We start from the raw sequence: 26544 nt of genomic DNA on the forward strand, positions 1-26544 counted from the left end.
GGAAGATAAGGTTACCAAGAAGAGCAGAAAGCAGTAAGTTGCAAAGGGGGTGTAGAGAATTACTGAGCAAGTGTGGGATGAACAAAGACAACAGAAGTGGGTTGAATTCTATTCTGTGAAAAATAATTACAGAAATAAGAGCTAAGAAAACTTGCCTCAAGGTTCTTCTCAGAGATCCGAGGTGAAGTTACTTCTTTGCTGACACAGATAAATAACCAGGCTGCTGCCAAGCTAAGACAATTTTGCCTTTGTGGTGCAGTCAGCAATGTGTATGCTTAGTTAGGGGTAACACATCCATCACCATTGAGAAGTTGCTGTGTGCCTCCTCCAAGCCCCAGTCAGGTGCAGCACCCTCTTGCGCATACCCACGCCCAGGTCCCACCCCATCCTCTGCCTGCCACAAACTGCTGAACTTAGTTGGAGTTAATTACCACAGGGCTCTGAACAGAACATCATCCTGCTCTGTTTACAGGAGAAATCTATGGGGTGATAAAGTTGGCAAAATGAGACTGCTTTTCTTTAATTCTGAATTTCTTTAGATTGTCACAGAACTTAGACACTCCTGTGGACATTCAAATGGGCTGAGAAACCATGGTCTGCTTTTAGCTATATCAACTATGGACTAGGAAGTGAGATTTTTATCTCTAGTTGAAGATTTTCTCTCATAGGGAACTGGGCCAGACCAACAGCCCCACCTTGAGAAATACGTGAGAAAACCATGAAGAAAGAAGAAAACTTCTGGAGCAACAGTTCCCACTGGAGCCTTTTTGGTCATGAGATTGCTAAGATCTAAATAACTTATTTTTCACAGGTAATTTTTTTTCCCCCTAGGCCTCTACCTTAAAATCCACAGGTAAAAATGCTGATTCAATCTTTTGTGTAATCCCTATATTTGCCTTCAAAATATTGAAGCTTTCTGTGTGACTCAGCCCTTTCCACTGCTTTAGATGACTTCAAGTTCACCTTGCGCTTATGAGACTACCCTTCATGAGTCTACGTAATGCCAAAACGGTAACATTGCCAGGTTAACATGTTAGAATCATTTGCAGAATAATTATAAGAATGTAAGACAATTGCTACTGAACCCATAATATATAACAATCTTTACATGTATTGACTTGTTTAATTTGCACAACTGAGATAGAGTCTGTTACCTTTGGACACTTTACACATGTTTGAGACACAAAGGAAGTCAAATCCCTTTCCCAATGCCACACGTGTGATACGCAGTAAAGCCAAGATTCAAACATTCCAGAGCAGCTTATACTCAAGTGAATAGGTTCCTGGAATTCAGAGCTGGGAAAGACAATTCATATGTAAGCATAATCAGAAAACTTTAATTGAGAAGCTCCAACTTCTGCTAGATTGTAGGCTGGCAGAAGGGGATGAGGACACCAGAATAAAACAAAGGGCTTGAATAAAGAGATTTAAAAAGAAGAGTATAAGGTCTAGCATGTAAGAGTCAGTCCGTCTGAAGTGTAAAATTTCATTTGTATACTAGTTAGAATGATAAGATGACATAATAAAGAATATGATTATTATCTGGAAATTTTAGACAGGAATGGATAAATTACATCAACCATTCAGGGGCTTGAGTGAAGTGATTAGTGAAAGTCCTGATTGATGAAAAATAATCTGACAGCTGTGACAGAAAAAAAACTAAAGGAGAGAAACAATCCTAATTCAAGAGTGGGTGATAGGATTTGAAAGAATGATAGCTATAAGAAGTTAGTTCTAAAAAACTAAGTTCATAGGCATTATTTTTAAGGAATAAATGAAATCCAGAATGATAGTGAGTGGAAATAAAAATTAACATGTCTTCTCTAGTTTGAATTTAGTAAAGAGGAAAACTGAAGCATTGCCTCTAAAAGTTTGAAACATATGGTTAAAGTATAGGTAAGAAAATTATTAATTTACTTTATATGCCACATGTCTTCAAGTACTGTATAATTTATCTATGAGTTATTCTTAATAGGATATAGGAACAAAGAAATATTAACTAAAAGAATATAGCTGTAAAGTCAACTTGTCCACCAGCCATTTTATTCAACAAATAGTCATTGGACGCTCACTCTATGTCAGATGCCAGGTCTTAGCTATGCCAGTCACTAAGCATATACCACTGAACAAAATTCCAGGTGACTGTCCTCAGAGGGATGATAGATGTGGAATGAACCAGGGTGACAGATGAGGAAGAGCCCCACATCTTGGGGACAATGAGGTTAAATTGATACTACTATGACAAATTGTATTTAGTCAAAACAAGAGCATTCCAAGAATAAACAAAAATAATTTGGAGATTGACTAGAGGGAGAGGTGAGGAAAAGGGAGGAATCAGTAATGACTCTCCACTGTCTATGTTAAGATGGGTTCATTTGCATCCATCAAGGAGGACCATGTTTGAATGGGAAGAAATAATGATGAATGATAAAGAAACATAATTTCTCAGTATTGGATGCTTGTAGAATAAGCATAGAAAAAAATATATGAATGAATTAATTAAATTGTATGCCACTTTAAACTTTGGAAAAATTATGTATATTTTGAAGAACAAAAAGAATACTGAAATAAATCATATATAGTTACCAAAATTTTATGTTACAAAAATGGCAGCATAGTACATGCAAAAAAGGCTAATGGACTAAGAGAGACACCAGTTCAAATCTCAGCACTGATGAAGCTCATACATCTCTAAGTCTCACTGAAAAGAAATAGAAGCTAATAGTCCTACTTGGTTGGGATTTCTAGGGTATTTGATGCAGCAGAACAACATAAAAACAGCATTTCCTTTTATCTCTTTATGTGTGGAGTACTTTAGCTCATCCTAATATTGAACAAAGTGGGAATTCTATTATTGAAAATATGGACCTAATAGCAGCTGAGTTTTTATAAAGTTATATTTAATTATTTTCTTATTCTATCACACATATTCCATAGAGAAGTTAGTGAAAACATGTAACTAGTAGACATTTAATAAATATTTATAGGTTGAATTGCTATTAAATAGTAGATGAATTTTATAGATCATATTGTTATATCAGAATAGGAAAGTTCATAGTAGACTGGGAGGTGAATTGTGAAACAGGCAGTTTAAATTCACAGAGACAATTGGAGATGGAATTTTAGTTTGAGTAATTAACATGAGCTAAGTCATGAAAATGAGCTTTAATAGATCTTATGGGTGGGATGAAGGAGAAAGGCAGTAGAGAATGTACCAATTGCAGCAAAAGATATGAAAACATTACCCAAATAAATCCCAAAGCCCTTTCTTTTAAATATGTATGATTTATAAAATGGCATACATTTAATAATTTAAAAAATTGACTTTAGTTCAAATTACATTGAGCCTGGTAGAGTTTTCTCCAGAAAAAAATCCAGCTAAAATAGTTTCACTAAACATGATCTTCGGAGTCATATGAGAATAATTTTTTCTGTATTTATTCACCTCCACAGAAAAAAAAAGTATGTTATCAGGATTTAATTGTAAAAATTTAATTAAAAAGAATTAAAGATGAGCTCATTAGAATATAATAATCAGTATATATTTTCTTTCAAGTAGTTTTAATTTTTATTCTCAGCTGACTAAAAACTGGACTCTTCAACATGGTATCAAACAGTTGAAATATTTTTAGAATCTTTAACAGACATATTCATACCTCCTGTGATCTCAGAGTCTGTATCATATCAAAAGAATAAATGTCCAGAACTTTAATTAGATCCTTTGAGGAAAACTTACATTTCTGGCAATGATAAATGGTTGTACATACAGTTTTGAAGTTGTACCACATGTCCTTTCCTATGAAGAGAAAACCTAATTACCTAAGTTTATAGCATGAATTTAGAAAAGTTTGCTGTACTCCAACTTAATTAAAGCAAAAATTCCTACATCCATCAAACAGTATTTGATAGTGTATTTTGCATACCAATGGTATTACATTGCATATGTGCAAATGAAACCCAAAGGAGTATATTGATCTTCATGATACATACTGTGGTCTGCTTCCTAAACTGTGACCTTTGAGACTTACTCAAAATTCAGAAGGTAAAAAACTCAGTAATTTGAGGCCTGGCATGGTGGCTCATGCCTATAATCCCAGCACTTTGGGAGGCTGAAACGGGCAGATCACCTGAGGTCAGGAATTTGAGACTAGCCTGGCCAACATGGTGAAACCTGTCTCTACTAAAAATACAAAAATTAGCCAGGCATGGTGGTGGATGCCTGTAATCCCAGCTACTTGGGAGGCTAAGGGAGGAGAATCGCTTGAACCCGGGAGGCAGAGGTTGCAGTGAGCCGAGGCACCATTTCTCTCCAGCCTGGGCAACAAGAGCAAAACTCCATCTCAAAAAAAAAAAAAAAAAAAAAAAAAAAAAGACAGTAATTTGAAAGACATTACAGGTATGACATTGTTCCCTATAGTAGATTGATGATAATTGATAGACATTTTAAATATGATTTATAAGTTAAATTGAAGAATTTGCATTTTAATTTCAATTTAGAGAATTTTTCCCCAATTATTTTATTTTACCTTCCTCTATAACTCATGCTTTACTTCTTTATAGTAAAGAAGTAAGTATCTGACCTTTCTTCTCTATAACTCATGCCCTACTTCTGGGGCCATGCACCAGATTGAAGACATCAGGACGAATACATTCACCATGACTCTTACTATAGTCATGATCTCACAGTTTAGAAAGGTGGTCCATAAATCAGAGCCTCAGTTAATGCCACTGCTTTAAAAAATAAGTTGAGCTGTTTTATTGCTAAAATTATATTCTGATAGTCTTTTCAAATTAGTAGAAATAGTTCTGTTGATAGGCCAAAATTAGATAGTTCTCTAATACACTTTTCTTAAACTTTTCGGCAGATGTTACCACTTATCCATCAAGAAGGGTTAGATGATAATTTAATTAAACACACTGCAAGCACCTATTAATATTATTCCTGGGCTGTGATTTGCATTAATTAAATATTTGTTGAATGAACAAATGGGACAATTTGGGAAGAATCATGCTAAGCTGGACTATCTTTTAATTTTTCAATGAGCCCATGTCCTTCTGGTACATTTTACATGAATTAATTCAATAAAGGAATTTATTCAGTAAAAACATTTCTAGCCCAGCGATTAGAACTGGGGATTTGGCAGACCACAGCCTCATAAAGCTTATAGTCTAGTGCATCTCTTCTCAAATTTTCATATGTGTTTTGCATCCCTGAGGATGTGGATATTGTTAAAATGCAGATTGATTAGCTCTGAGATCAATATTCTGCTTTCCTCAGGTGACTTCAGTGATGCCATACACTGGCCACACGCTAAGGAGAATGGGTCTAGTAGGTGAGACTGACACTAATCATATAACTAACAAAACAAAGTGTAAAATTACAACCATGACAACATGCTGTGAAGGAGATCATATAACAGAGAATTTGTCCAGACAGGGAAGAGCAAGAAAGTCACCACTGAGGAAGTGAGGAAGGAGTTGCCATCTGGAAAATAGAGGTTATGACGCAATGAGGCAAAAGGAAGAGGATTCCGTGGAGAGAACGGGAAACAGAAGAAATGCAGGCATCCGGGCAACAGTAAAATCACAAATACAAATATGTCCTCTGACTAATGTACACCCACACACACTCAAATGCAGAAAAGGGTAAAATTAGTTGCTTTCTCACATTGGATAACTTCTCAGGGCACAATCTCAAGATTGGTGATTCGATAAAAAGTTATATAATGTTTCACATGTCTAGACTTTAATCCATTCCAAATGAATATTTTCCTTCTTTAACCAGTATTGTGTCTGGATTTGCTATCCATTTAACAGCACAGAAGCTGTGCTGTTAAGTTGTTAAGAAACAGAACACTGAATAAGGAAATATGTGTGAGTGGAAAAAATTTAAATCTAGCTTTTTCAAGTGATGACTTAATCAAATTTTGAGCAAAACTAGTGCATAATTACCCATATCCGGCAAAATAGACCCTCTATAACATTGTGCTATGTTACCACCTGTCTGTATGAAACTGGATTTTCAAATTTAAAAAAGTCTTCACAGAAACAGAATGTAGAAATAAATTGAATATAAAATTTAACATATGCAATCAATATCAATCATCCTAATTGCATAATGCATGCCATGCTTGTCAAATTTTTATTTTATGTTATGCCATTTGGTAAGAAGATTCACCAGTCTAAATTATGGTTTCTTAAATTTTGTAGCACTTTTGGTGGCATATTTCTTGTGGTAAAACTACAAACTACTTGATATTTCATAGAAAGGAGATGATAACATTAACATCATTAAAATTCCACAAGTATATTCAAGGAAGGTTTTTCCTTTAGTATTAATATATTCAAGGAAGGTTCTTACATTTCTCACTAATTGTGGGAACTGTCTCTTTTCTCAGTCTAGTACAGTAGGTTTTGATTTCTCACCGAATGAAGACAACTTTTTCAGAGATGGAAAGTCAAATAAATATTCATCTAAACTCAAAAATTTTGCCCCTTTTCCCATGAAATCTCTTTATAGTCTACTAAAATATAAAAAAAGAAATATCAAAATAGGAATATCAAAATCTGAAATTTTCGGATTTATTCCAACGTGATTCGAAGACTACAATATTTATTTTGCTTATAAAAAATTTCAACATTTCTTATATTGTTGTCTTGTTGATTATCTCACCAAAAACATAGAAAATATCAGAATGTCTGCTTGTCAGGATGTTACCAGAAAGGGGTGCTGATCCAGACCCCTAAGAGAGGGTTCTTGAACCTCATGCAAGAAAACATTAGGGACAAAGCCATAGAGTAAAGTGAAAGCAAGTTTGTTAGGAAAGTAAAGGAATAAAGAATGGTGTATTGGTCCATTTGCAGGCTGCTGATAAAGATATATCATACCTGAGACTGGGAAGAAAAAGAGGTTTAATGTACTTATAGTTCCACATGACTGGGGAGGCCTCACAATCATGGTGGAATGCAAGGGGGAGCAAATCACATCTTACATGGATGGTGGCAGGCAAAGAGAGAGCTTGTTCTGGGAAACTCCTGTTTTTAAAACCATCAGATTTTGTGAGACTTATTCACTATCATGAGAACAGCACAGGAAAGACCTACCTCCATGATTCAATTACCTCCCACCAGGTTCTTCCCATGAAATGTGGGAATTGTGAGAGTTACAATTCAGGATGAGATTTGGGTGGGGATACAGCCAAACCATATCAAATGGTTACTCCATAGGCAGAGCAGCGGCGTCGGTTGCTCAACTGAGTATATGTACAGTTATTTCTTGATTATATGCTAAACAAGAGGTGGATTATTCATGAGTATTCTGGATAAGGGGCAGGCAATTCCCAGAAGGGTTCCTTCCCCTTTTAGACCATATAGGGCAACTTCTGAACGTTGCTATGGCATTTATAAACTATCACGGCCCTAATGGGAGTGGTTCTAGGGCAAAAATTAAGCCCTCAAACCCTTGGGTTTTTTAAGGTAGACTTGGCTGTGGTAACACATAGACACAAACTTTAATGGTTTATACATGAAAAGTTTATTTCTTAATCACAATTTTGGGAGGAAAAAATGGCTCATTGCTTCAGCCAGTGCAGCAACACTCACGACACTCAGTAACTCAGGGCAGAACCTCCTATTTGGTGGTTTCACCAAGCCCTAAAATAACCCCTAGGTCATCTGCTTCCAGATGATCAAGGGACAAAAGAATGAAAAGCACCCTGTGGGGGTTTTCTGGGGCCCAGCCTGGAAGTGACACATTCTTTTGTTCATATTTCATTGACCAAATCTAATTGCAATGAAAGAGGAAATGTAGTCCAGCTGTGGTCTCCAGAAGAAGAGAAAAGGGATTTTAGTAAACAGATTTTCACCACAACTTTATTTTTGAAACTAACTACAAAGGTTATACCATGGCATTAGGAAGCAGACCTGGGTGACACTGTATGACCCCCATATATGGTGCATTTAGATATTTTTTTTCTAGAAATTTGGGAACCCTACTTAGTACCCCACAATTTATTCCATTTTATTGTGTTAAAGAATGCTACTTAAACCCAATTATGGTGAGATATTCTGGAGTCCCATATAAAGAACAATTATTTGCAAAGCTTGAACTTTCCTTGAGTTAATGCTTTCCTCCCTTATTGTTCCTTTCTCAAACATTCATTTTCTTTCTAAAAATCTGGCAAAAGTCCTCTAAAATGAGTAATAACTTCATTAATTGCAAAAAGGGAGCCAGCTGGAATAATCTTATTCAATGACACAAAGGAATTTGTTCCAGACTTTTAGATATCAGCGTGTTGAGAGTTGGAGCCTGTTTTCTCCCATTTACTATGCAGGGAGAGTGTAACAGGATGTACCTTTGCTGAATACGAGGGAGTCACATTTACGTTTGAGCTGACATTCTCAAACTCCAAAATGTCAGACAGCACAGATGCATCTGGAGCTCTTAAACCTGATATGCTATATGCCAGCAGCATATTCTGCCCAGATTAAAAATGCCTCTGACTGAGAATTAAAGGATGTGGATTGTTTGCTACTGTATCAGTGAGATGGGGTGAATTGGGAGAATGTTACAGTATGAAAAGCAGACCTGGCGAAATACTGAGAAATTCGCTTTTATGAGTTAGGGTTGAGTAGACATCCAGAAGCCCATAATGCCTGTACTTAAAGAACTCAAAAAAATTGTGAGTACGTGTCAAAGTTTTATTTCAAGCTTGTCATTAAGGGAAATTCTCCTGAAAAAGCCAACTCAAAGTTCCCTCTTGGTAGAGACCAATTACAGAAAGAAAAAAAAGTCAATATAATCATTGTTAGATTTGATACACAACAGGATTTCTGATTTAGGATTATTAGCACAGACAAAAAGCTGGCTAAAGATTGGTGTATCTGTCAATGTCAGCTGGGCACGTAAATCTCTAACTTCCTGGAAAAGGTTCTCGATTTTATTAATGTCAAACGTTGCTCAAGCATTTTATCAAGAGTGCAAGGGTTTCCAGAGAGTACTCTCAAGCTCATTAAAAGTTCTTGCCTAGACCATTTTCCCTTAGACTTGGAGAAATGTTCCCATATTGTGTAAGCCAAGCTAATATTGATCCTTCTTTACGTTATCTTGGGTAGTTCACAGCTACAAGTTTCAATTTCCAAGTAGCAGTAACAGCTCAGTAATAGTGAGCCAGTGGCACACAGAAGCTCAGTGTCTCAGCACTGCTTTCCCTGTTAGGATCCAAATGAGATGATCACAATGAGCTGGGAAGGCTTCAATACTATTAAAAGTAGAAATTGGAATCATTGAATCATTCTGTGTGAGATAAGTACCTCTAAGTCTGTGAATTCTCCCTGAGAACATCACATAAATGACATCCTAGGCCTATTAACTAGAATTGGAAGAAAGCACAGGCTGTGTGAAAACCCTGAGATTATCACCCAATCACAATCCCAGCTAATATCCAGTAGTGAATTGTGGATGGGACTAGAGGGGAGACAAAAACTTTTAAAAGACAAATTATTTTCAGTAGGGCACTTTGAGAAGACAAAGAAGAACAGCATGCATTTGTCTTCTCAACACAGTAGTGAAGGCAACTGAGTGATACTCATTCAAGAAATGCATGATGATGCGCTGGGACGGGGAGGAAGGTATAGGAATGAATCAAGCTGGCATGGCCTTTGCATCAGAAGGCTCAGGCACCTAGACTGGTCTGGGCAGGGGTTCTCAGCACTACTGGCACTCTGGATCTGATCATTCTTTGCAGGGGGAGGGGACCTATCTGTGAATAGTAGGATGTCCAACAGCATCCCTGGCCTCTACCCATTAGAAGCCAGTAGCATTTCTGGGTTGTGACAACAAAAACCATTTCCAGATATTGCTAAATACCCCCTTGGGAATGAAAATGCTTCTGCTTGAGAAAGCACTGCTATAGAGGCTTATTATGGAAGGCTTCCCAGGGGACAAACCATTTAAGATAAAATCTAGCAAACAGAGTCTCATGTGAATAGCCAGGAAAGCAAGACAAAGTGCATGATATGACAAAGGTGTGTGCTTTGTGGTGCTGGCTGTTGAGTATGAGAGAGGAAAGAGGAAAAGCTGGTCATGAAAAAATCTGTAAGAGCCAGGTGATGAGTGCCCGTGTGAGTTGCATTAAGGGACTTCAACTGTGTCCTAATGATAGTAATAAATTGAGAAAAGGATTCTTAGCAAAGAGGCCAATAACAAACACAAATCTGTATTTTAGCTTCATCATGCTCAATTCGGGGCTTTGAATGAATGAGAGGCAAACAAGATGAGAGTTAGTGAAGCTTATTAGAGAAGTGATAAAGTTCTAAATATGCAGTCATGGTCTGGACTATAATTAGCATTTGGGTAGAAGAGACATGGAAAAAATTGAGCCAAAGTTTATGGCAGAATTGATAGAACTTGGATTTTTATTAGTGTGGAGTGTGAGGAAAAGGAAGAGTTAGGAAGAAAAAATGGCATATGATAGTGCCATTTTTAAAGATCACAGAAGAATGTGTGTGTGTGTCTGTGTGCAGGTGTGTTTACAAATGCTTGTGAAAAGGGGTGGGGTCTTGCTGAGTTCATTGTTGGATATGATGTTGTATATGAAGTATCTGTGAGGAACCTATGTGGATCAAGCAGTAGTCTATGTTGGCCTGGGGCTTAGGAAAAACATGGCACTGAAAAATGTAGATTTGCACACCAGTTTTTAAGTTAAAATTTTGGAATTCCAATGTGTTAGTCCAAGTTTTCTTTCAAAAGGTGGGTGTCAGGTAGAGACTGAACCACTCGATTTTATTAGAGAAAATAGATGTATGCGAAAAAATAGGCAGCTACCTCAGGCTGATGGCATAGCCATCAAACTACAAAAAAGTTGGATGCAAGCAACCTAAATTTCTATATGGTCTAAAAACGTTTGGCAAAGTGATCAGAGAGAACTTGGGCCAGCTTCAGCTATGAGTGGAGGCCCCGTTTCAGATCTGAGCTGCCTTAGTCTTTGTGCCACACTCCATTATTGACTGGGAGCAAAACTGTGAGTGGATTTCAGAGCACAGCAGTTGGAGCCTGTGCTAATTTCCTAAGACGACTAACGAATTAACACGAACTGGGTGGCTTCAAATAACAAATATCTATTCTTTTCATAGCTCTGTGGACCAGAAGTCTGAAATCAGTATCAACTGGGCCAAAATCAAGGTGTTGTCTGGCTGTGCTCCCTCTGGAAGCTTTAGGGGAGAATCTGTTCCCTGCCTCTCCCATCTGTCAATGTTTCTTTTTTATGTCTGCATCACTCCACTCTCCGCCTTGGTGGTCACATTGCCTCTGCCTTCCTCTGAAGAATTCATGTGATGGCATTTAAAGCTATTGCGGGTTGAATTTTCCCCCAAATTCATATGTTAAAGCTCTAACCCCTAGTACCTCCACATATAACTGTGTTTGAACATAAGTTCTCTTTTTTTCTTTTTTTTTCTAGAAACAGGGTCTTGCTCTGTCGCCCAGGCTGGAGTGCAGTGGTGTGATCACAGCTCACTGTAGCCTCGACCTGCTAGACTCAAGTCACCTTCCCACCTCAGTCTCCTTAGTAGCTGGAACTACAGGCACACACCACTGCGCCCAGCGGTTTTTTGTATTTTTTTTAGAGATGAGGTTTCACTATGTTGCCCAGACTGGTGAAGACAGATTCTTTGCAAAGGTAATTAAGTTAAAATGAGATAATTAGGATGGACCCTGTGATGGTTAATATTGAGTGTCACCTTAATTGGATTAAAGGATGTAAAGTATTGTTAGTGGGTGTGCCTATGAGGGTATTGCTAAAGGAGATTAAAATTTGAGTCAGTGGACTGGGAGAAGCAGACCCACCCTCAGTCTGGGTGGGCACCATTTAATCAGCTGCCACTGCTAGAATAAAATAGGCAGGAGAAGATGGAAGAGCTGATTTGCTGAGTATTCCAGGCTTCGTCTTTCTCCCCTGCTGGATGCTTCCTGCCCGCGAACATCGGACTTCAAGTTCTTCAGTTTTTGGACTCTTGGACCTGTAGCAGTGGTTTGCCAGGGACTCTCAGGTCGATGGCCACATGCTGAAAACTGCACTGTCAGTTTCCCTACTTTTGAGGTTTTGGGACTCGGATTAGCTTTCTGGCCCCTCAGCTTGCAGATGACCTATTGTGGGATTTCACCTAGCGATCTTGTGAGTCAATACTCCTTAATATACCCTCCTTTATATATACATCTATCCTATTAGTTCTGTCCCTCTAGAGAACCCTGACTAATACAGCCCCACATCGAATATAATTTGTTTCTCTTTTGTAAGGGAAAATCTGGACACAGACATGCACAGAGGGCACAGCACATGCACCTTGCAAAGACACAAGAGGAAGACAGCCAACCAGAGACAGGGAAAGAGGCCTGGAACTGATCTTTGCCCCATAACCCTCAGAAAGAACCAACCCTACCAGCATCTTGATCTCAGATTTCTAGCCTGAGAATGGTAAGACAACAAATTCCTGTTGAGCCACTTTGTTATAGCACTCCTTGCAAGCTAATGCAAGGGCCCACCCAGAGAAGCCAAGATCGCATACCAAGGGTTGTTTCTCACGGGGCAAAATCTTTGCTACCGATGGCATGACCTTATTACCGAATTCCAGGGTCTACACTGTGATTCTCCCACTGGAACTTGCTGCATTTGTATTACTAATACCTCCAACACTAACAGAGGGTCATACAGCTCACATGGTAGGGCTGATTGCACTGTGGCCTGGACCTGCTGAAGAAAAAAAAAAAAAAAAAAAAAAAAAACCTACTCCTTTTCTGGATCTCACTTGAAGCTGGTATTGAATCTGGGATTCTTCTATATCACCTGGAGTATAGAGACAAGAGCAGTATTACTCAGTGTGAAACATACTGCTTCCAGAACCCAAAGAGGACGACCAGTTGCTGTGCTTCTTTCTTTGGAGCAGCAATACACAATGCAGCATTTTTTTCTTTTCTTTTCTTTTTTTTTTTTTTTTTTCTGAGATGGAGTCTCGCTCTGTCGCTCAGGCTGGGCGCCATCTGGGCTCACTGCAAGCTCCGCCTCCCGGGTTCACGCCATTCTTCTGCCTCAGCCTCACAAGCAGCTGGGACTACAGGCGTCCACCACCACGCCCAGCTAATTTTTTATATTTTTAGTAGAGACGGGGTTTCACCGTATTAGCCAGGATGGTCTCGATCTGTTGACCTGGTGATCTGCCCGCCTCGGCCTCCCAAAGTGCTGGGATTACAGTCGTGAGCCACCGTGCCCGGCCGCAATTTCTTTTTTGGAGAGTGTATTGCCACACAGCCCTGACCACCGGGCCCTTTTGAACTTTGGTCAAGTGACAGGTCCCTGAATTCCTACAGGGGTCGTCCCTACCCTCTGGAGTATACATATTTTACCGCAGTCTCCAGCACACCAACTACCTCTCACTCCTGTCCAAACAGCACACTTCCCAATGTCAGGGACCAGCATGGTAAGTGGGATGTGCAGGCGGCCCAGGGATCTTCACTCCACATTTTGACAGAGGGGAGGAGAGTTAACACAGCCCTGAGGAAAAACTGTAAATGGACATCGCTGTCTGTCACATATGAATACACACGGATTCTGAATCTATTTCTCTTTGCAGTCACAAAGAACAGAGTTGCCAATTCAATGACCACGTGCCATGTCCCTGAGGCATTAGTAATCTGCTCTAATGATGATACTAGATTTGTCAGAGCAGCTATGACCAGAGCTACTATTTGCAGGAGTCTACAGTCATTTCCCAGGGTCCAGCTAGTCTCTGCAGGGGGCACTCTGGGAATTAAATGGATATATAATACAGACCCCCCCATTTGCATCATTTAGATATTTAATGGTGGCATGAATCTCCACTACATTCCCCAGGTTAAGATATTTTTGTATTCACTAGATTGAACAAAAAGTGCACTGAGGCAGAGCAGTTAAGAGAGTGCCAATTCAGACATTTCCATTTGACTTTCCTGATTCTGATAGCTCTTACTCCACAGACCAGGACCCCAGTGCAGAGGCGTCACCAAATGACACTGTATCGATTCCAATTATGTACTGAGTGGCTAGAGACATAACCAGTGGATACCTTCATACACCTAGTGGGCCCTCTCTGAGCCACACATTAACCAGGACTCCATTGACTTCACTCCCCCAAGGACCTCCACTCTCAGAGGTTTCATGACACTTTGTATCTGGGTGAACTCAGACCCTGTGCTTAAAAGTCTTAGAAATGTCTGATTATTCCTTTCTCTCCCCAGTGTGCAGCTCTTGATTAAATGAGTATAGATCCCTTTGGGGAAGGACTGGAGAATTGACAGTCTATATACTTCGTGGGAAGTTGTAGACATTCTCCTGCTAAGGATCTCTTCAGTGGGTTCAAATTCTGAAAAAGTGGTGCAGACCTAACAATTACATGGGGGTGGGGGTGTCATAAAGTTTTTTTTGGGTGCTGTCCTCAAGTCTCCAGATCTTCTCCATTCTTGCACCTTTTTTAAATTTTTTAATTTCTATTTTTCATTGTAAATGGAGAAGTTATAATAATGTGTATTTATGGGACACAAAGTGATGTTATAATTCATGAATACAAGGTGGGGTAATTAAATCAAGCTAATTCACCTGTCCTTTACCTCAAGCGTGTATATTTTGCAGTCAGAACATTTAAAATTTACTCTCTTAGTGCTTTTCAAAGGTACAATACATTTTTAACTATATTCGTTACTTTGCAATATAGGTCAAAACAACAACAACAACAACAAATTCCTCTTTTCTATTTGAGACTTTGTATCCTTTGGTCACCATGTCCCCGTCTCCTCCACATCCCCAGCCTCTGTACTCTCTCCTTCTGTCCAAATGTTTCAGATTTCACATATAAATGACAACATGTGGTATTTGTCTGTGCCTGGCTTATTTAGCTCAGCATAATGCTCTCCAGTTACATCCCTGTTGTTGCAAATGACATTATTTTTTCTGTTTAAGGCTGAATGGCATTTCATTGTGTATCTACACCACCCTTTCTTTATTCATTTGTTGATGGACACAGGCTAATTCCATAACATGGCTATTGTGAATCATGCTGCAGATATCTCATCAACTTACTGATTTCAAATCTTTGAGGTAAATACTCAGATGTGAGATTGCTGGATCATATGGTAATTCCATTTGCAGTTTTTTGAGGCACCTCCAATACCGTTTCCACAATGACTGTACTAATCTATATATCTTAATATTTTCAATTATAGAGATTCAGCAGTGCTTGTTTATTTTAACCCTAGAGATACTATGTCCTATTAATCATCTCTGCAACCCATGGCAGGTTAAGTATGTTGGGCTGATCCTCTTACCTTGACAATACTAATTTAATTGTGGTGTCCTCTATCTGGAAGGTAAATGCCACCACGTGGCTTCTGTTACTTGAAGTCCCATCATCTCCATGCAGCCCAGTAACTGCCCTTTTGCCATCATCCCTATACACCAACACCTTCGAGGTACTTTCCATGGCCTTGGGGAAAAAATTCCTTTGCGAATATTTTTCTGGCAGATCATCCATCAGGCCTCACCTAATATATTCATTTCAGCATGTCTACCTCCCTCAGCCTCTTCATTTCTTCATTTCTGTCTTACAGGGTAACTTAGTCATTTCCAGTAAGATTGCCTCACCCTCTGCGATTCTTGCTTATGTAACTCTATGTCCCAAGGAAATGCTCCAAAGCCAATAAATTCTTGCTCACCAGACTTTCATCTGACCTCCTAGGCCCAGTACTCTCTCAAACTTCTCTTCCCAGGGCTCTCCTCAGATTCCGTCTGGTACACGCAAAAAACTTTTGAAACTCTTCCTATATATCAACCTTTTCTTCACTTATTAGATCCAACATGTGCCCAACAGGGTTATGTTAGAGTCTAACTAATTATCTGCCTGGCAGCTAGGAGGCTTCCGTCACCTTAAAGGAGAGGCTTCTCCAGTATCTTCAAACACATGGATGCTCTAACCTTTCCTGAGGAAGGTGAGGTTTCATGGAGTCAAGGCAGTAGAGTCTATATTCTCGGGGGCATCTTATTCCAGTTTAAAGGATTCCAGATTTTTCCTACCAGAGGCCTGAACTTTTAACATCAGACTTATGTTGTTTTCTTATTTTAAAATGTTTTGGGCTATACGGTTCTCATAATTAGGCCTTCAGCCTTCCATTTAACTGTGTCTCTATCTTCAGCTACAGCTAATAAGGGCCTCTTTATATGCTAGCACAGAGGACCTCCAGCTCTTAGGCTTAGCCACTGAGCACTTGTTAACAGGCTTTTAGTCTCTCATCCTTCTGCAAGGTATCAGTACAACTTGGTCACCAGCCAATTTCTCTATCAGTATATGTCTGTATAAGCTTTACTTCCCCATATTTTTCAAATGTCTGTGTCATTATACCTGCCATAGCGTCTGACTACATCAAGACATTTTCCTAGAATACCTCCAGTGACATCATTAGCAACTGAGCTGCCGACTTGTGCCAAAAACAATATGTGCCCCACCTAGCAACCAAGATAGTGTCTTATTTCCCTACTATGTAATGTAAGAGCCAGATCCAAACATAATTTTACCTCATATTTTGCTAAACGACTTTTAGTACCCTCACATTCATCTGGGTCCACTGAGAAAAGACTAAATATGCAATGATTTTATTAAGGAAAATGTCTTTGTATGATCAAATAGAGAAGGCACTGGATAAGGTTAGGAAACCTGTCAGATCGTGAGCCAAGTCTAAACCTGAGAGAACAATAATGGAAAAGAAGTTGGGTGTTGAGTATTCCAGGCTGCCGTGCGGTGTAGTGTATAGACAGTTCAAAACCATCAGGGAATCCTTGCAGCACAGTTGACCATTGGATAATGCACTTGTCTACCGGGAACAGTTCTACCTTCTGCACACACAGTGCATAGTCACCAGCTGGAAGTAGCTCCTCGGAAGCATAACCTTGTCACAATGTGAGCTTAGATATTAGAAACATGGCAATGGTGGTTCTTCATCAGTTATGCTCCTTGTAATCAGAAGCTTATGAGGCACATGCTCATGTCCTCCACAATCAGGAACATCAACCAGTTTGATAAATTATCTGAATAAGTAACTTCAGAAATTCCTTGAGGTACAGAACTTTGTAATACAAATTATATTAATGCATGATATACTATTTAGCAAAGTCAATATGATATATTTGAATAAATAAATGAGTTTGGCCAAGTTAAATAATATCTATGCAAAAGAATAACCCATCGTCTCTCTTTTCCTGTTTTATTACCATCCACCAAATTCAAGTTTTTAATTACATTCTCAGGGTACTGAGTGAAGCAACAAAGTTCACACCTCCAAGCCCATGTGTCATGTGAAGTGCCAGCAAAATAATCTTCAAAATTAATTGACACATCACCCTTGTATGAGAAGCATCTTCTGTGTCATGCTAAAAAATATAATCTAAACATGCCACCCCACCCTTTGTAAGCTTTTATTTTTTCACCCTCTTCTGAGTCTTGCTGTCAATTGTTGACCTTTAGAGAAGATTATATTTCTTGACATTCTCAGTCCTTTCGTTTTTTCATTTCTAGACTATAGTTGATGCTGTTTAGTCCTTCAAAATGTTATCTCTTCATCATTACTTACTAAAATTTTACCCAGTCTATAAATCCCACTAAGGGCAATGGCCATGAGGATTTCTCTGATCTCCTCAGATAAAACAAAAATCTTGATATCCCCAAACTTGTGGAAATTTAATGTTCTCCTTGTATCATTTAAATGCAGCCCTGTATTGTAGTTGTTTATTTATAAACTGTATAGGCCCCACCTATATTGCAACCCACAGTTGACAGCAATGATCATAGACTTCAACACAATGACTTGCCAGTATAGGGGCTCATAAATGTTGGTTAAGTTAGTCATGTAAGAATATATTTGGCTGGTTTTATGTTAGCTATCCAAAATATGTCCTTTGCCATTATTTTCTTAAATTCCTGCCCCCCTCCCGCCCCGATCAATATACAACAACAAAATAAAAAATGAAATTATACTAATTTAACTTTATAAAATCGTATTTTAAAAATCTGGTCTTTAAAGCATTAGAAACATTTTATGTAAAATAAAAGCCACTTCTTTTCTTTCCAATCAATTACATATATTTAAAAGCAAGAAATACAAGGCAAAAATTTTATTACTTTTGGCATAATTTTTATTCAAAATAGAATTTCCATCCTCTACAATGTTTCCTTCATTTTCTTTAAATTCTGAACAGTATATAATAGAAGTATTCTTAAATGAAACACTTATGTTCTCCCTTTAAATTAAATCTGTGCCATTTTTTTGTTGTGCTACTGTATAATATCATGTGGACACTGAAAAGCTGTAAATACCCTTTGAACCAGAAAAGTAGAATACACCTCGTATCTCTCCAGCACAGAGGTCTGTGTTGAACAAGGATGATAATTTTAGTTCATAATGAAGCAACAAAAACAATCATTTTCAAAGCATAAACATTCTTAGCTTAAAACATGAATAAAAGAAAAAAATCGGAAATTCAAACTTCTTCATAATAGGTTTCTCTGGCAAAGAGAGAGAAGTTTTATTATTTTCTTTGTATTCCACCAATAAAAACCTAAATTATAAACAAATCTATAGATTCCAACTTTTGACTTAACATAGTAATTGTTTATTGTCTTTTACTGCTTCTTAACTCTTTTTTTTTTTTTTTTTTTTTTTTTTTTTGGTTTAGATGGACAAAAAGAAATTGCGGCAGACTTTCTGTTTTTCACAACTCTTAAGAATTTGAATTTGAATTCTTGAGAAATATAAGTATGCCCCATTATAAACTGGCTTCAAATGAAGACTAATCAGTTGAATTGTGTTTCCCCAAAATTCATGTTGAAGTTCGAATCCCCAATACCTTAGAATGTGACCTTGTTTGGAAATAGTGCGATTGTATAATAGAGGTAGTTAAAATAAGGTCATACTATAGAAGAACAGACTACAAATTCAATATGAGTGATAGCTTCATAAACAAATCAATTTGGATAAAGACACATAATCAAGAAAAACACACTGTGAAAATTGGAGTTATGTTGCCATAAGCCAAGGAATGCCACAGAGTGCCAGCCAGCTATCATAAGCTAGTAGAGTGACATGAAAGCAATCCTTCCCTAGTGACTTCAGAGGAAGCACGGCCCTGCTAACACTTTGATTTTTAATTTCTCTCTTCTAGAATGGTAGGACAAGCACTCCACTATTTAAGATACTCTATTTTTGGCTTTTTTTTTATGGCGACCATAGGAAGTTAATACAATGACCTAATGTGAAGTTAACATTTTAAACCTGTTTTACAGTATAAACATAGTCTCAGGAATAACGTCAAATTACAAGCAAAATTCCTTTAAAATACTAGAAACTGAGCAATACCAACAAGACCAAATCAATCTTTAATCCAGTTAACGAGCCTAGAGTCAAGTTAGAGTTAGGCAGTTTTGCTATACTAGTAAGAATGTTAGGCCAATACAGGAAGAGTGATAACGAAGAGTATTTTCCACTTTTCTCCAACAAACTCACCATTAACTGTAAAGTAGCTCTAAGCAGTGACAAAACAACTGATAAATAAGTATTCTTTAGACTAGGACATTCCTATTATCTAGTAAATGTGCCATCTTTATGAACATACTGTCTCATGGTAACAGTTTACTTGTGAATTTTCTAGTTTTCTTTCTATTGATTTCTAGTTTCATTTTGCATGGTAGTTGGAAAAGATATTTTGTATGATTCCCATCTTTTTTTTTAACTTAAGACCTATTTTGTGATCTAGCATCTGTCCAATTGTTCTATACATTATTGAAAGTAGGAGTTTTGAACTCTATTATGATCATATTGCTATATATTTTTTCCCTCAGTTCTATTAATCTTGGCTTTATAGAAATTTGATGCTCTAATATTGAGTGCATATATATTTATAATTGGTATATCTTTTGGTAGATTGATCCTTTTATCATTATGTAAATTCCTTTTTTTGTCTTTGGGGATGGTTTTTGACTCACCCCAGCGAGTGTTGTTATGATGGCAATGTCGATTTCTTTGTCAGGTAAATCATCTATCTCAATTTCACTAGAGTTAGTTCCTGGAGATTTATCTTGTTGTTTAAAACCTATTTTCCTGTTTTTTTTTTTTTCTTTTTTTTTTATTATTCATTTTCCTTGACTCCCTGGTGTTAGAGTCTACATACTGACAAAGCAAGTGTTTCTCTCAGTCTTTATGGACTCGTCTCATACATGAGAAGACCCTCATCAATCAGCCTGCCCAGAGATTCTGGAAGCCTCTCAAACCCTTATGTTGGTCCAATCTGCTTTTGTTGTTTGTAGAGGACCCATGGTGTTCATAATATGCCAAGCTTCTTCAGCACTGTGAAACAAACAAGACTGGAGCTGGGGTGTGTGGGTGTTCAACTCTGCACTGAGCTGGTGGGATGAGCTGTGGTGACTAGTTGTGTACTGAATAAAACAGTCATCTTTGTTCTCACTGAACCCCAGGTGGCTAGAACATGCCAAGTCTCTTAAGACAAACAAGATAGAAGACAATCCTTTGGGGAGCCCCTGGAAAAGTTGGGGCATTGGATGTGTGGTCCAACTGTTTCCCTCCCCAGAGAAAATCTTAGAGCTGAGGTTTATAAAGTCCACTTTGCATCAAGCCAGGTGAAAGGAGTTATGGCTAGTGCCCATATGCTAGTTCAAACTGACATTTTGTTCTCTGTAGTTACCAAAGGATGGATATACGCTGGGTCCTGTCAGCACTCTGACTCAGGCAATACATAAACCAGTCCTGTAGATAGGAGCCAGAAATGTCTGCATGCTAGATGTGTGGTTCATCTCCTGCAGTCCTCAGAGAGAATCTGGGATCTGAGAGTTTCCTTCTGGTTGTATAGCACTGTGTCAGGGCGGGGATTATGGTGGGGTATCTTTTTCCTACGGGTTTTGATATGGCTGGATTCATATTCTTCTGGGGTACAGGAGCCTTTCAACTAGCTTCTGGATTCCTCACAAAGGGAATTGAACCTGTGCTGCTGTCGAATGGATCTGTCTCTCAACAGTTTCCTTGTGATCTAATACTAGTTTGCCTAGAAAGGAAATAATATCATATGCTCTCCTGTGTTCTTCAGTGCCTGATGAACATAGAGACAATTCCTAGCAACATACTCTTTATATTCACAGACAGGAGCACTGGGTCTCTCAAAATTTTCTCTTTTATTTTCTCCATAGGAAAGAATAGAGTGCCAGCTCTCTTCAGTAGGATGTGAGGCTTCAATATGGTTTGGCTGTGTCCCCACCAAAATCTCATCATGAATTATAGTTCCCATAATGCCCACATGTTGTGGGAGGTACCCAGTGGTAGGTAATCCAACCATGGGGGTGAGTTTTTCCTGTGCTGTTTTCTTGATAGTGAATAAGTTTCTCGGGATCTGATGGTTTTATAAAGGGCAGTTACCCTGCATAGAAATTCTTGCCTGCTGTTATGTTAGATACGCCTTAGCTCCTCCTTCACCTTCCACCATGATTGTGAAGTCTCCCCAGCCAAGTGGAACTGTAGGTCCATTACACTTCTTTTTCTTTATAAATTACCCAGTCTCGGGTATGTCATTATTAGCAATGTGAGAATGGACTAATATAGACTTCTATCTGCTCATTAAGAACCATTTTTGCACCAACCATGGCCACCTTCGTAGAGCTCAGTATCAAAGACAAGATGGCCATCATAGGCCTGGATACCTGGCAGTCTCCTCCAGGCAAAGTTGAATAAACTGTGAAGGTGGCCCTTGATGTGAGATATTGCCACACTGACTGTGCCTGTCTATAAGAAGGAAGATGAGGGGAGGAAGCCATCCAGGAGAAGATCCAAGAGAATGCTGTCGAACAGGAGTACCGCTTTATCATTGGCAAGTTGAGGCCCACCTTCTTTGAGACCCCTTGTGAAGGAGGCCTGTCAGGAGACCCTCAAGTACCTGAAACCGAACTACCTGGACATCTATTTTATTCACCGGACACAGGGATTCCAGCCCCGGCAGTAGGTTCTCCCCAAAGATGATAAAGGTAATGTCATTAGCAGTAAAGCATTCTTTGTTGCTTGGGAGGCCATGCATGAGGTGGTGGACAAAGGGCTGGTGAATATTCTCTAACTTCAGTTATTTCCAGAGACTCTTGAACAACCCTGGACTGAAATATAAAGCAGTAACTAACCACGTTGACTTATCTAACACAAGAGAAACTGATCCATTCCTGCCACTCCAAGGGCATCAACTGTTACAGCCTACAGGCCCCTAGCTTCTCCAGACAGACATCGGGCAAAGCCAAAAGACTAAGGAGATGGCTGCAAGCACACACACAAACCAACAACCCAGGTTCTGATCCATTTCCAAATCCGGAGAAATGTGGTTGTGATCCCCAAGTCAGTGAGCATTTTTGAGAACATTCAGGTATTTGACTTTAATTTAAGTGATGTGTAGCTGTTTACCACATTCAGCTTCAACAGAAACTGGAGGGCCTGAGACGTAAGCCAATCCTCTTATTTGGAGGACGGTCCCTTCAATGCATAAGACTGAGGCTGAATCTCCTGAGGAGATTGTGTGGTGTATTCTCTCTCTGTACTGAAGAGTGACCATCTCCACTTGAGTCCTATTTTAGCCAAACTTACGTGAAATCACACTGAGCCCTGCCCTGTTGTAGGCCTGAGGCATTGTTGTATCTATCTCCCTATGTTCAGGTAGGAGCAGATTATCACAGAAAAGCATGACTTAAATAAGCAAATGACAATTTCTTCCTACTTATCTGATCTGAACAAATGTTTATTAAACAGCAAAAAACTCTGCCAATACTGAAATGTAAAGATAAATGACTAAAAAATAATAGTAAAAAAAGGAAAAATATTACTTCATGTTTGCTTGTTTAACATGTCAACATTCCAGGCATATTAGACCTAAGTTGCAGGCGGAGGGACAGGTGAGCTACAAAATAACCTGTTTAAACACCATAAAGCAAATGAATTTGGTGTAGGAACATGCACACATGCATGAATTCAAGAGTTTTGGAAGATTTGGAAGAAGAAAGTGTCAGAAAAGATATATTTATAATATTTTAGGTTGTTGAATCAAGAACAGTTTTAGTTGCCATAGAGATTTTTCGATAGCACCATAAAGAAACCAGGCAGGTGCTCTTTTATTTTCAGTTTTAGAAAATCAGAAATGTAAAATGTATCAGTTCTCATCTTCTAGATGTCTATACATCGCTATTCTCATAATCATAATACACTTAACTAATTTTGTGTTTGTCACCTGTTAGCATATATTTTATAGGCAGTTATAACATAGTACATTGTACTATGTTTCATTAGCTGTTTTGTTTTCTTAATAGAATGTTAAATTTAAAACTCTGGCCAGGTGCAGTGGCTCATGCCTGTAATCCTAGCACTTTGGGAGGCTGATATGGGCAGATCATTTGAGGTCAGAAGTTTGAGACCAGCCTGGCCAACATGGTGAAACGCTATCTCGACTAAAAATACAAAAATTAGCTGGGTATGGTGGTGCATGTCTGTAATCCCAGCACTTTGGGAAGCTGAGGTGGGCGGATCACTGAGCTACAGAGTTCAAGACCAAGCCGGCCAATATGGTGAAACATGGTGGTGCATGCCTGTCCTCCCAGCTACTCGAGAGGCTGAATTGCTTGAGCCCAGGAGGCAGAAGTTGCAGTGAGCTGAGATCGCACCACTGCATAATACATACATACATACATACATACATACATACATACTCTGAATGGTAGACATGACAATCATTTTCACTACTATAACCTCAACAATTAGTTTATGCCTGATTTAAGAAGTATTTGTTGAACTAATGAGACAGTCAGTTATAGATGCCATATTCTGAAACGTTTTCTAATTGGATTTGATCTAAAAATAAAGAACGCCTTTAAGGATGGTGTGATGGTGGCCCTTCCCTAGAACAGAAAACATATAAAAAGAGCAATGATATTCTTACAATACAGGTTTAGCATGGGTATGTTCTTTTTTTTTTTTTTTTTTTGAGATGGAGTCTCGCTCTGTCACCCAGGCTGGAGTGCAGTGGTACCATCTTAGCTCACTGCAAACTCCACCTCCTGGATTCAAGCAATTCTTCTGCTTCAGCCTCCCAAGTAGCTGGGACTAAGGCATGCACCACCATGCCCAGCTAATTTTTGTATTTTTAGTAGAAATGGGGCTTCACCGTATTGACCAGGCTGGTCTCGAACTTCTGACCTTGTGATCCACCTGCCTTGGCCTCCCAAAGTGCTGGGATTACAGGCATGAGCCACCGCACCTGGCTGGGTATATTCTGTCTTTAGCGATAATGTAAGTATGACTTAGGTTCTTTTGGCAGCTAGAAAATTTCTAGACACAGTCACTGTATTAAATACTAATATGTTAATATATTAATGATGCTATGAATAGTTCAAATAATAGCAAATACTATTTATTGTGCCAAGCACCCTGCTAGTGATTTTTCTTACCTTATTTCATCCTCAAACAACCTTTCGTGGGATCTTAAAGCTTCATTTTACAAAGAAAGGTACAGACTAGGAAGGATCAAAGGACTTGGTCTAAAAGCTAACAATGGACGAAACTGGAATCAAACCGATTCTGTCTTATTACAAATCCTCTACTCTTTCTGTGATAAAATGGAGCTTTACATAACAAATTCAGTCACTGCTACAGTTAAAGTTTTCTAAAGCAAACTGAGATTTCTGTCTCTGGTATGCCAAAGTAAGCTCCTACTAGACCAATCTTCCCATATGTGACAACCATTAACTTGGAACAAAAAATAAATTATCTGAACACATATTGAGCAAAGAAAAACAAGCAGAGTATAAAAAGACTTGCATTTCCCAGTTTTTATGACTTTTATCCTGTGAATTGGCCACTGTTGGCACAGGGTGGCAAAATGAAAGCTTTGATAAATATGTAGTCTTTCAGAGGACACATTTTGAAGTAAGCATAGCTGCTGGGAAATAAGGGAGAAATTCTATAAAGGAGATGGACAGAAAGGGAGTCACAAATTCTTTGTATAAACTCTCCTCATAGGCTTTCTCGTACTTCTGGTTGACTTCTGAACTGTATGCACAGGGTAGACAGTGTGCTCCTTAGGTAAGGATGAAAAAATTGAATTGAGATCTGAACTGCCAGTGAAGAGACACAGTATGTATATTTTAGCACATTAATCGCCTGCTAAAACAACAACAAGCAATAAAGGAACAGAGTCTAGAGTTTCCACAATATAACCTTCATAATGTCCAGAATACGTTCCGAATTACTTGACATACAAAGAAACAGTGAGATAATGATCCAGTCTCAAGAGAGAAGACAATCGCTGGAGACTAGCACGGAGAACAGATGTTAGAATCAGCAAATAAGGCTTTTAAGGCTGATTATGCTACTGACAAATGACATAAGGGAAAATATGCTTATAATGAGTAAAACTATTGAAACTTTTATCAGATGATTAGAAAACATTTGAAAATAACCAAATAGAATTTCTAGTACGAAAAAGAAGATGTATGTGGAAAAGAAACCCACTGAATTGGCTCAGCAACAAATGTGGACAACAGAGGGAACAATCAGTGAAATTGAAGATAAAAGAAATTATCCTCTTTGAAGAGGATGGAAAATGATTGAAAAAAATAAGGTATTTTGAGGGAATTGTGAAGCAACATGGAAGTTAGTATACCTGTTTAATATACCTGTAATATGTTTGCTTAATATCCCGCAAAGTCTTAAAAGGAGAGGAGTGGGCCGGGCGCGGTGGTACATGCCTGTAATCCCCGCACTTTGGGAGGCCGAGGTGGGTGGATCACCAGAGGTTAGGAGTTCGAGATCAGCCTGGCTAATATGGTGAAACCCCGTCTCTACTAAATATACAAAATTAGCTGGGCATGGTGGCACATGCCTGTAATCCCAGTTACTCGGGAGACTGAGGCAGGAGAATAGCTTGAACTCAGGAGGCAGAGGTTGCAGTGAGCCAGGATTCAGACTCCGTATCCAAAAAAAAAAAAAAAAAAAAAAAAAAAAAAAGGAGAGGAGAGTGAAAATAAGGTAGAAAAAAATAATTCGAAAAAATCATGACTGAAAATTTCCCCAGTTTGTTTAAAGATGTAAAGATGTAAAATTACAGATTTAGAAATCCTCTAAATAGACTATACACTAGGAAATCTATGCTTTGGAATATCATAGACAAACTGATAAAAAAAAAAAAAAAAGAAAATTCTTGAAAGCTAAACAACATATTACCAACAAGAGTACTATACCTTTAAACTGTGGAACAGAAACTACCTGACCATTCTCTACATAGACTGCAGCCACTAATTTTCTCATTGGAAAGTTTGAATTAATTTATATAGGAAATATATTGGTCAAAATGGAAGGTGGGAGAGGTCAATGTAGTATGTTTTAAGGATACTTGGGGACTAATGCTCCCCATGAATGTTTCTCAAATATATTGTCATAATGCC

This window comes from Rhinopithecus roxellana, chromosome 21, assembly GCF_007565055.1.
Source record: "Rhinopithecus roxellana isolate Shanxi Qingling chromosome 21, ASM756505v1, whole genome shotgun sequence".
Classification (NCBI taxonomy): domain Eukaryota; kingdom Metazoa; phylum Chordata; class Mammalia; order Primates; family Cercopithecidae; genus Rhinopithecus; species Rhinopithecus roxellana.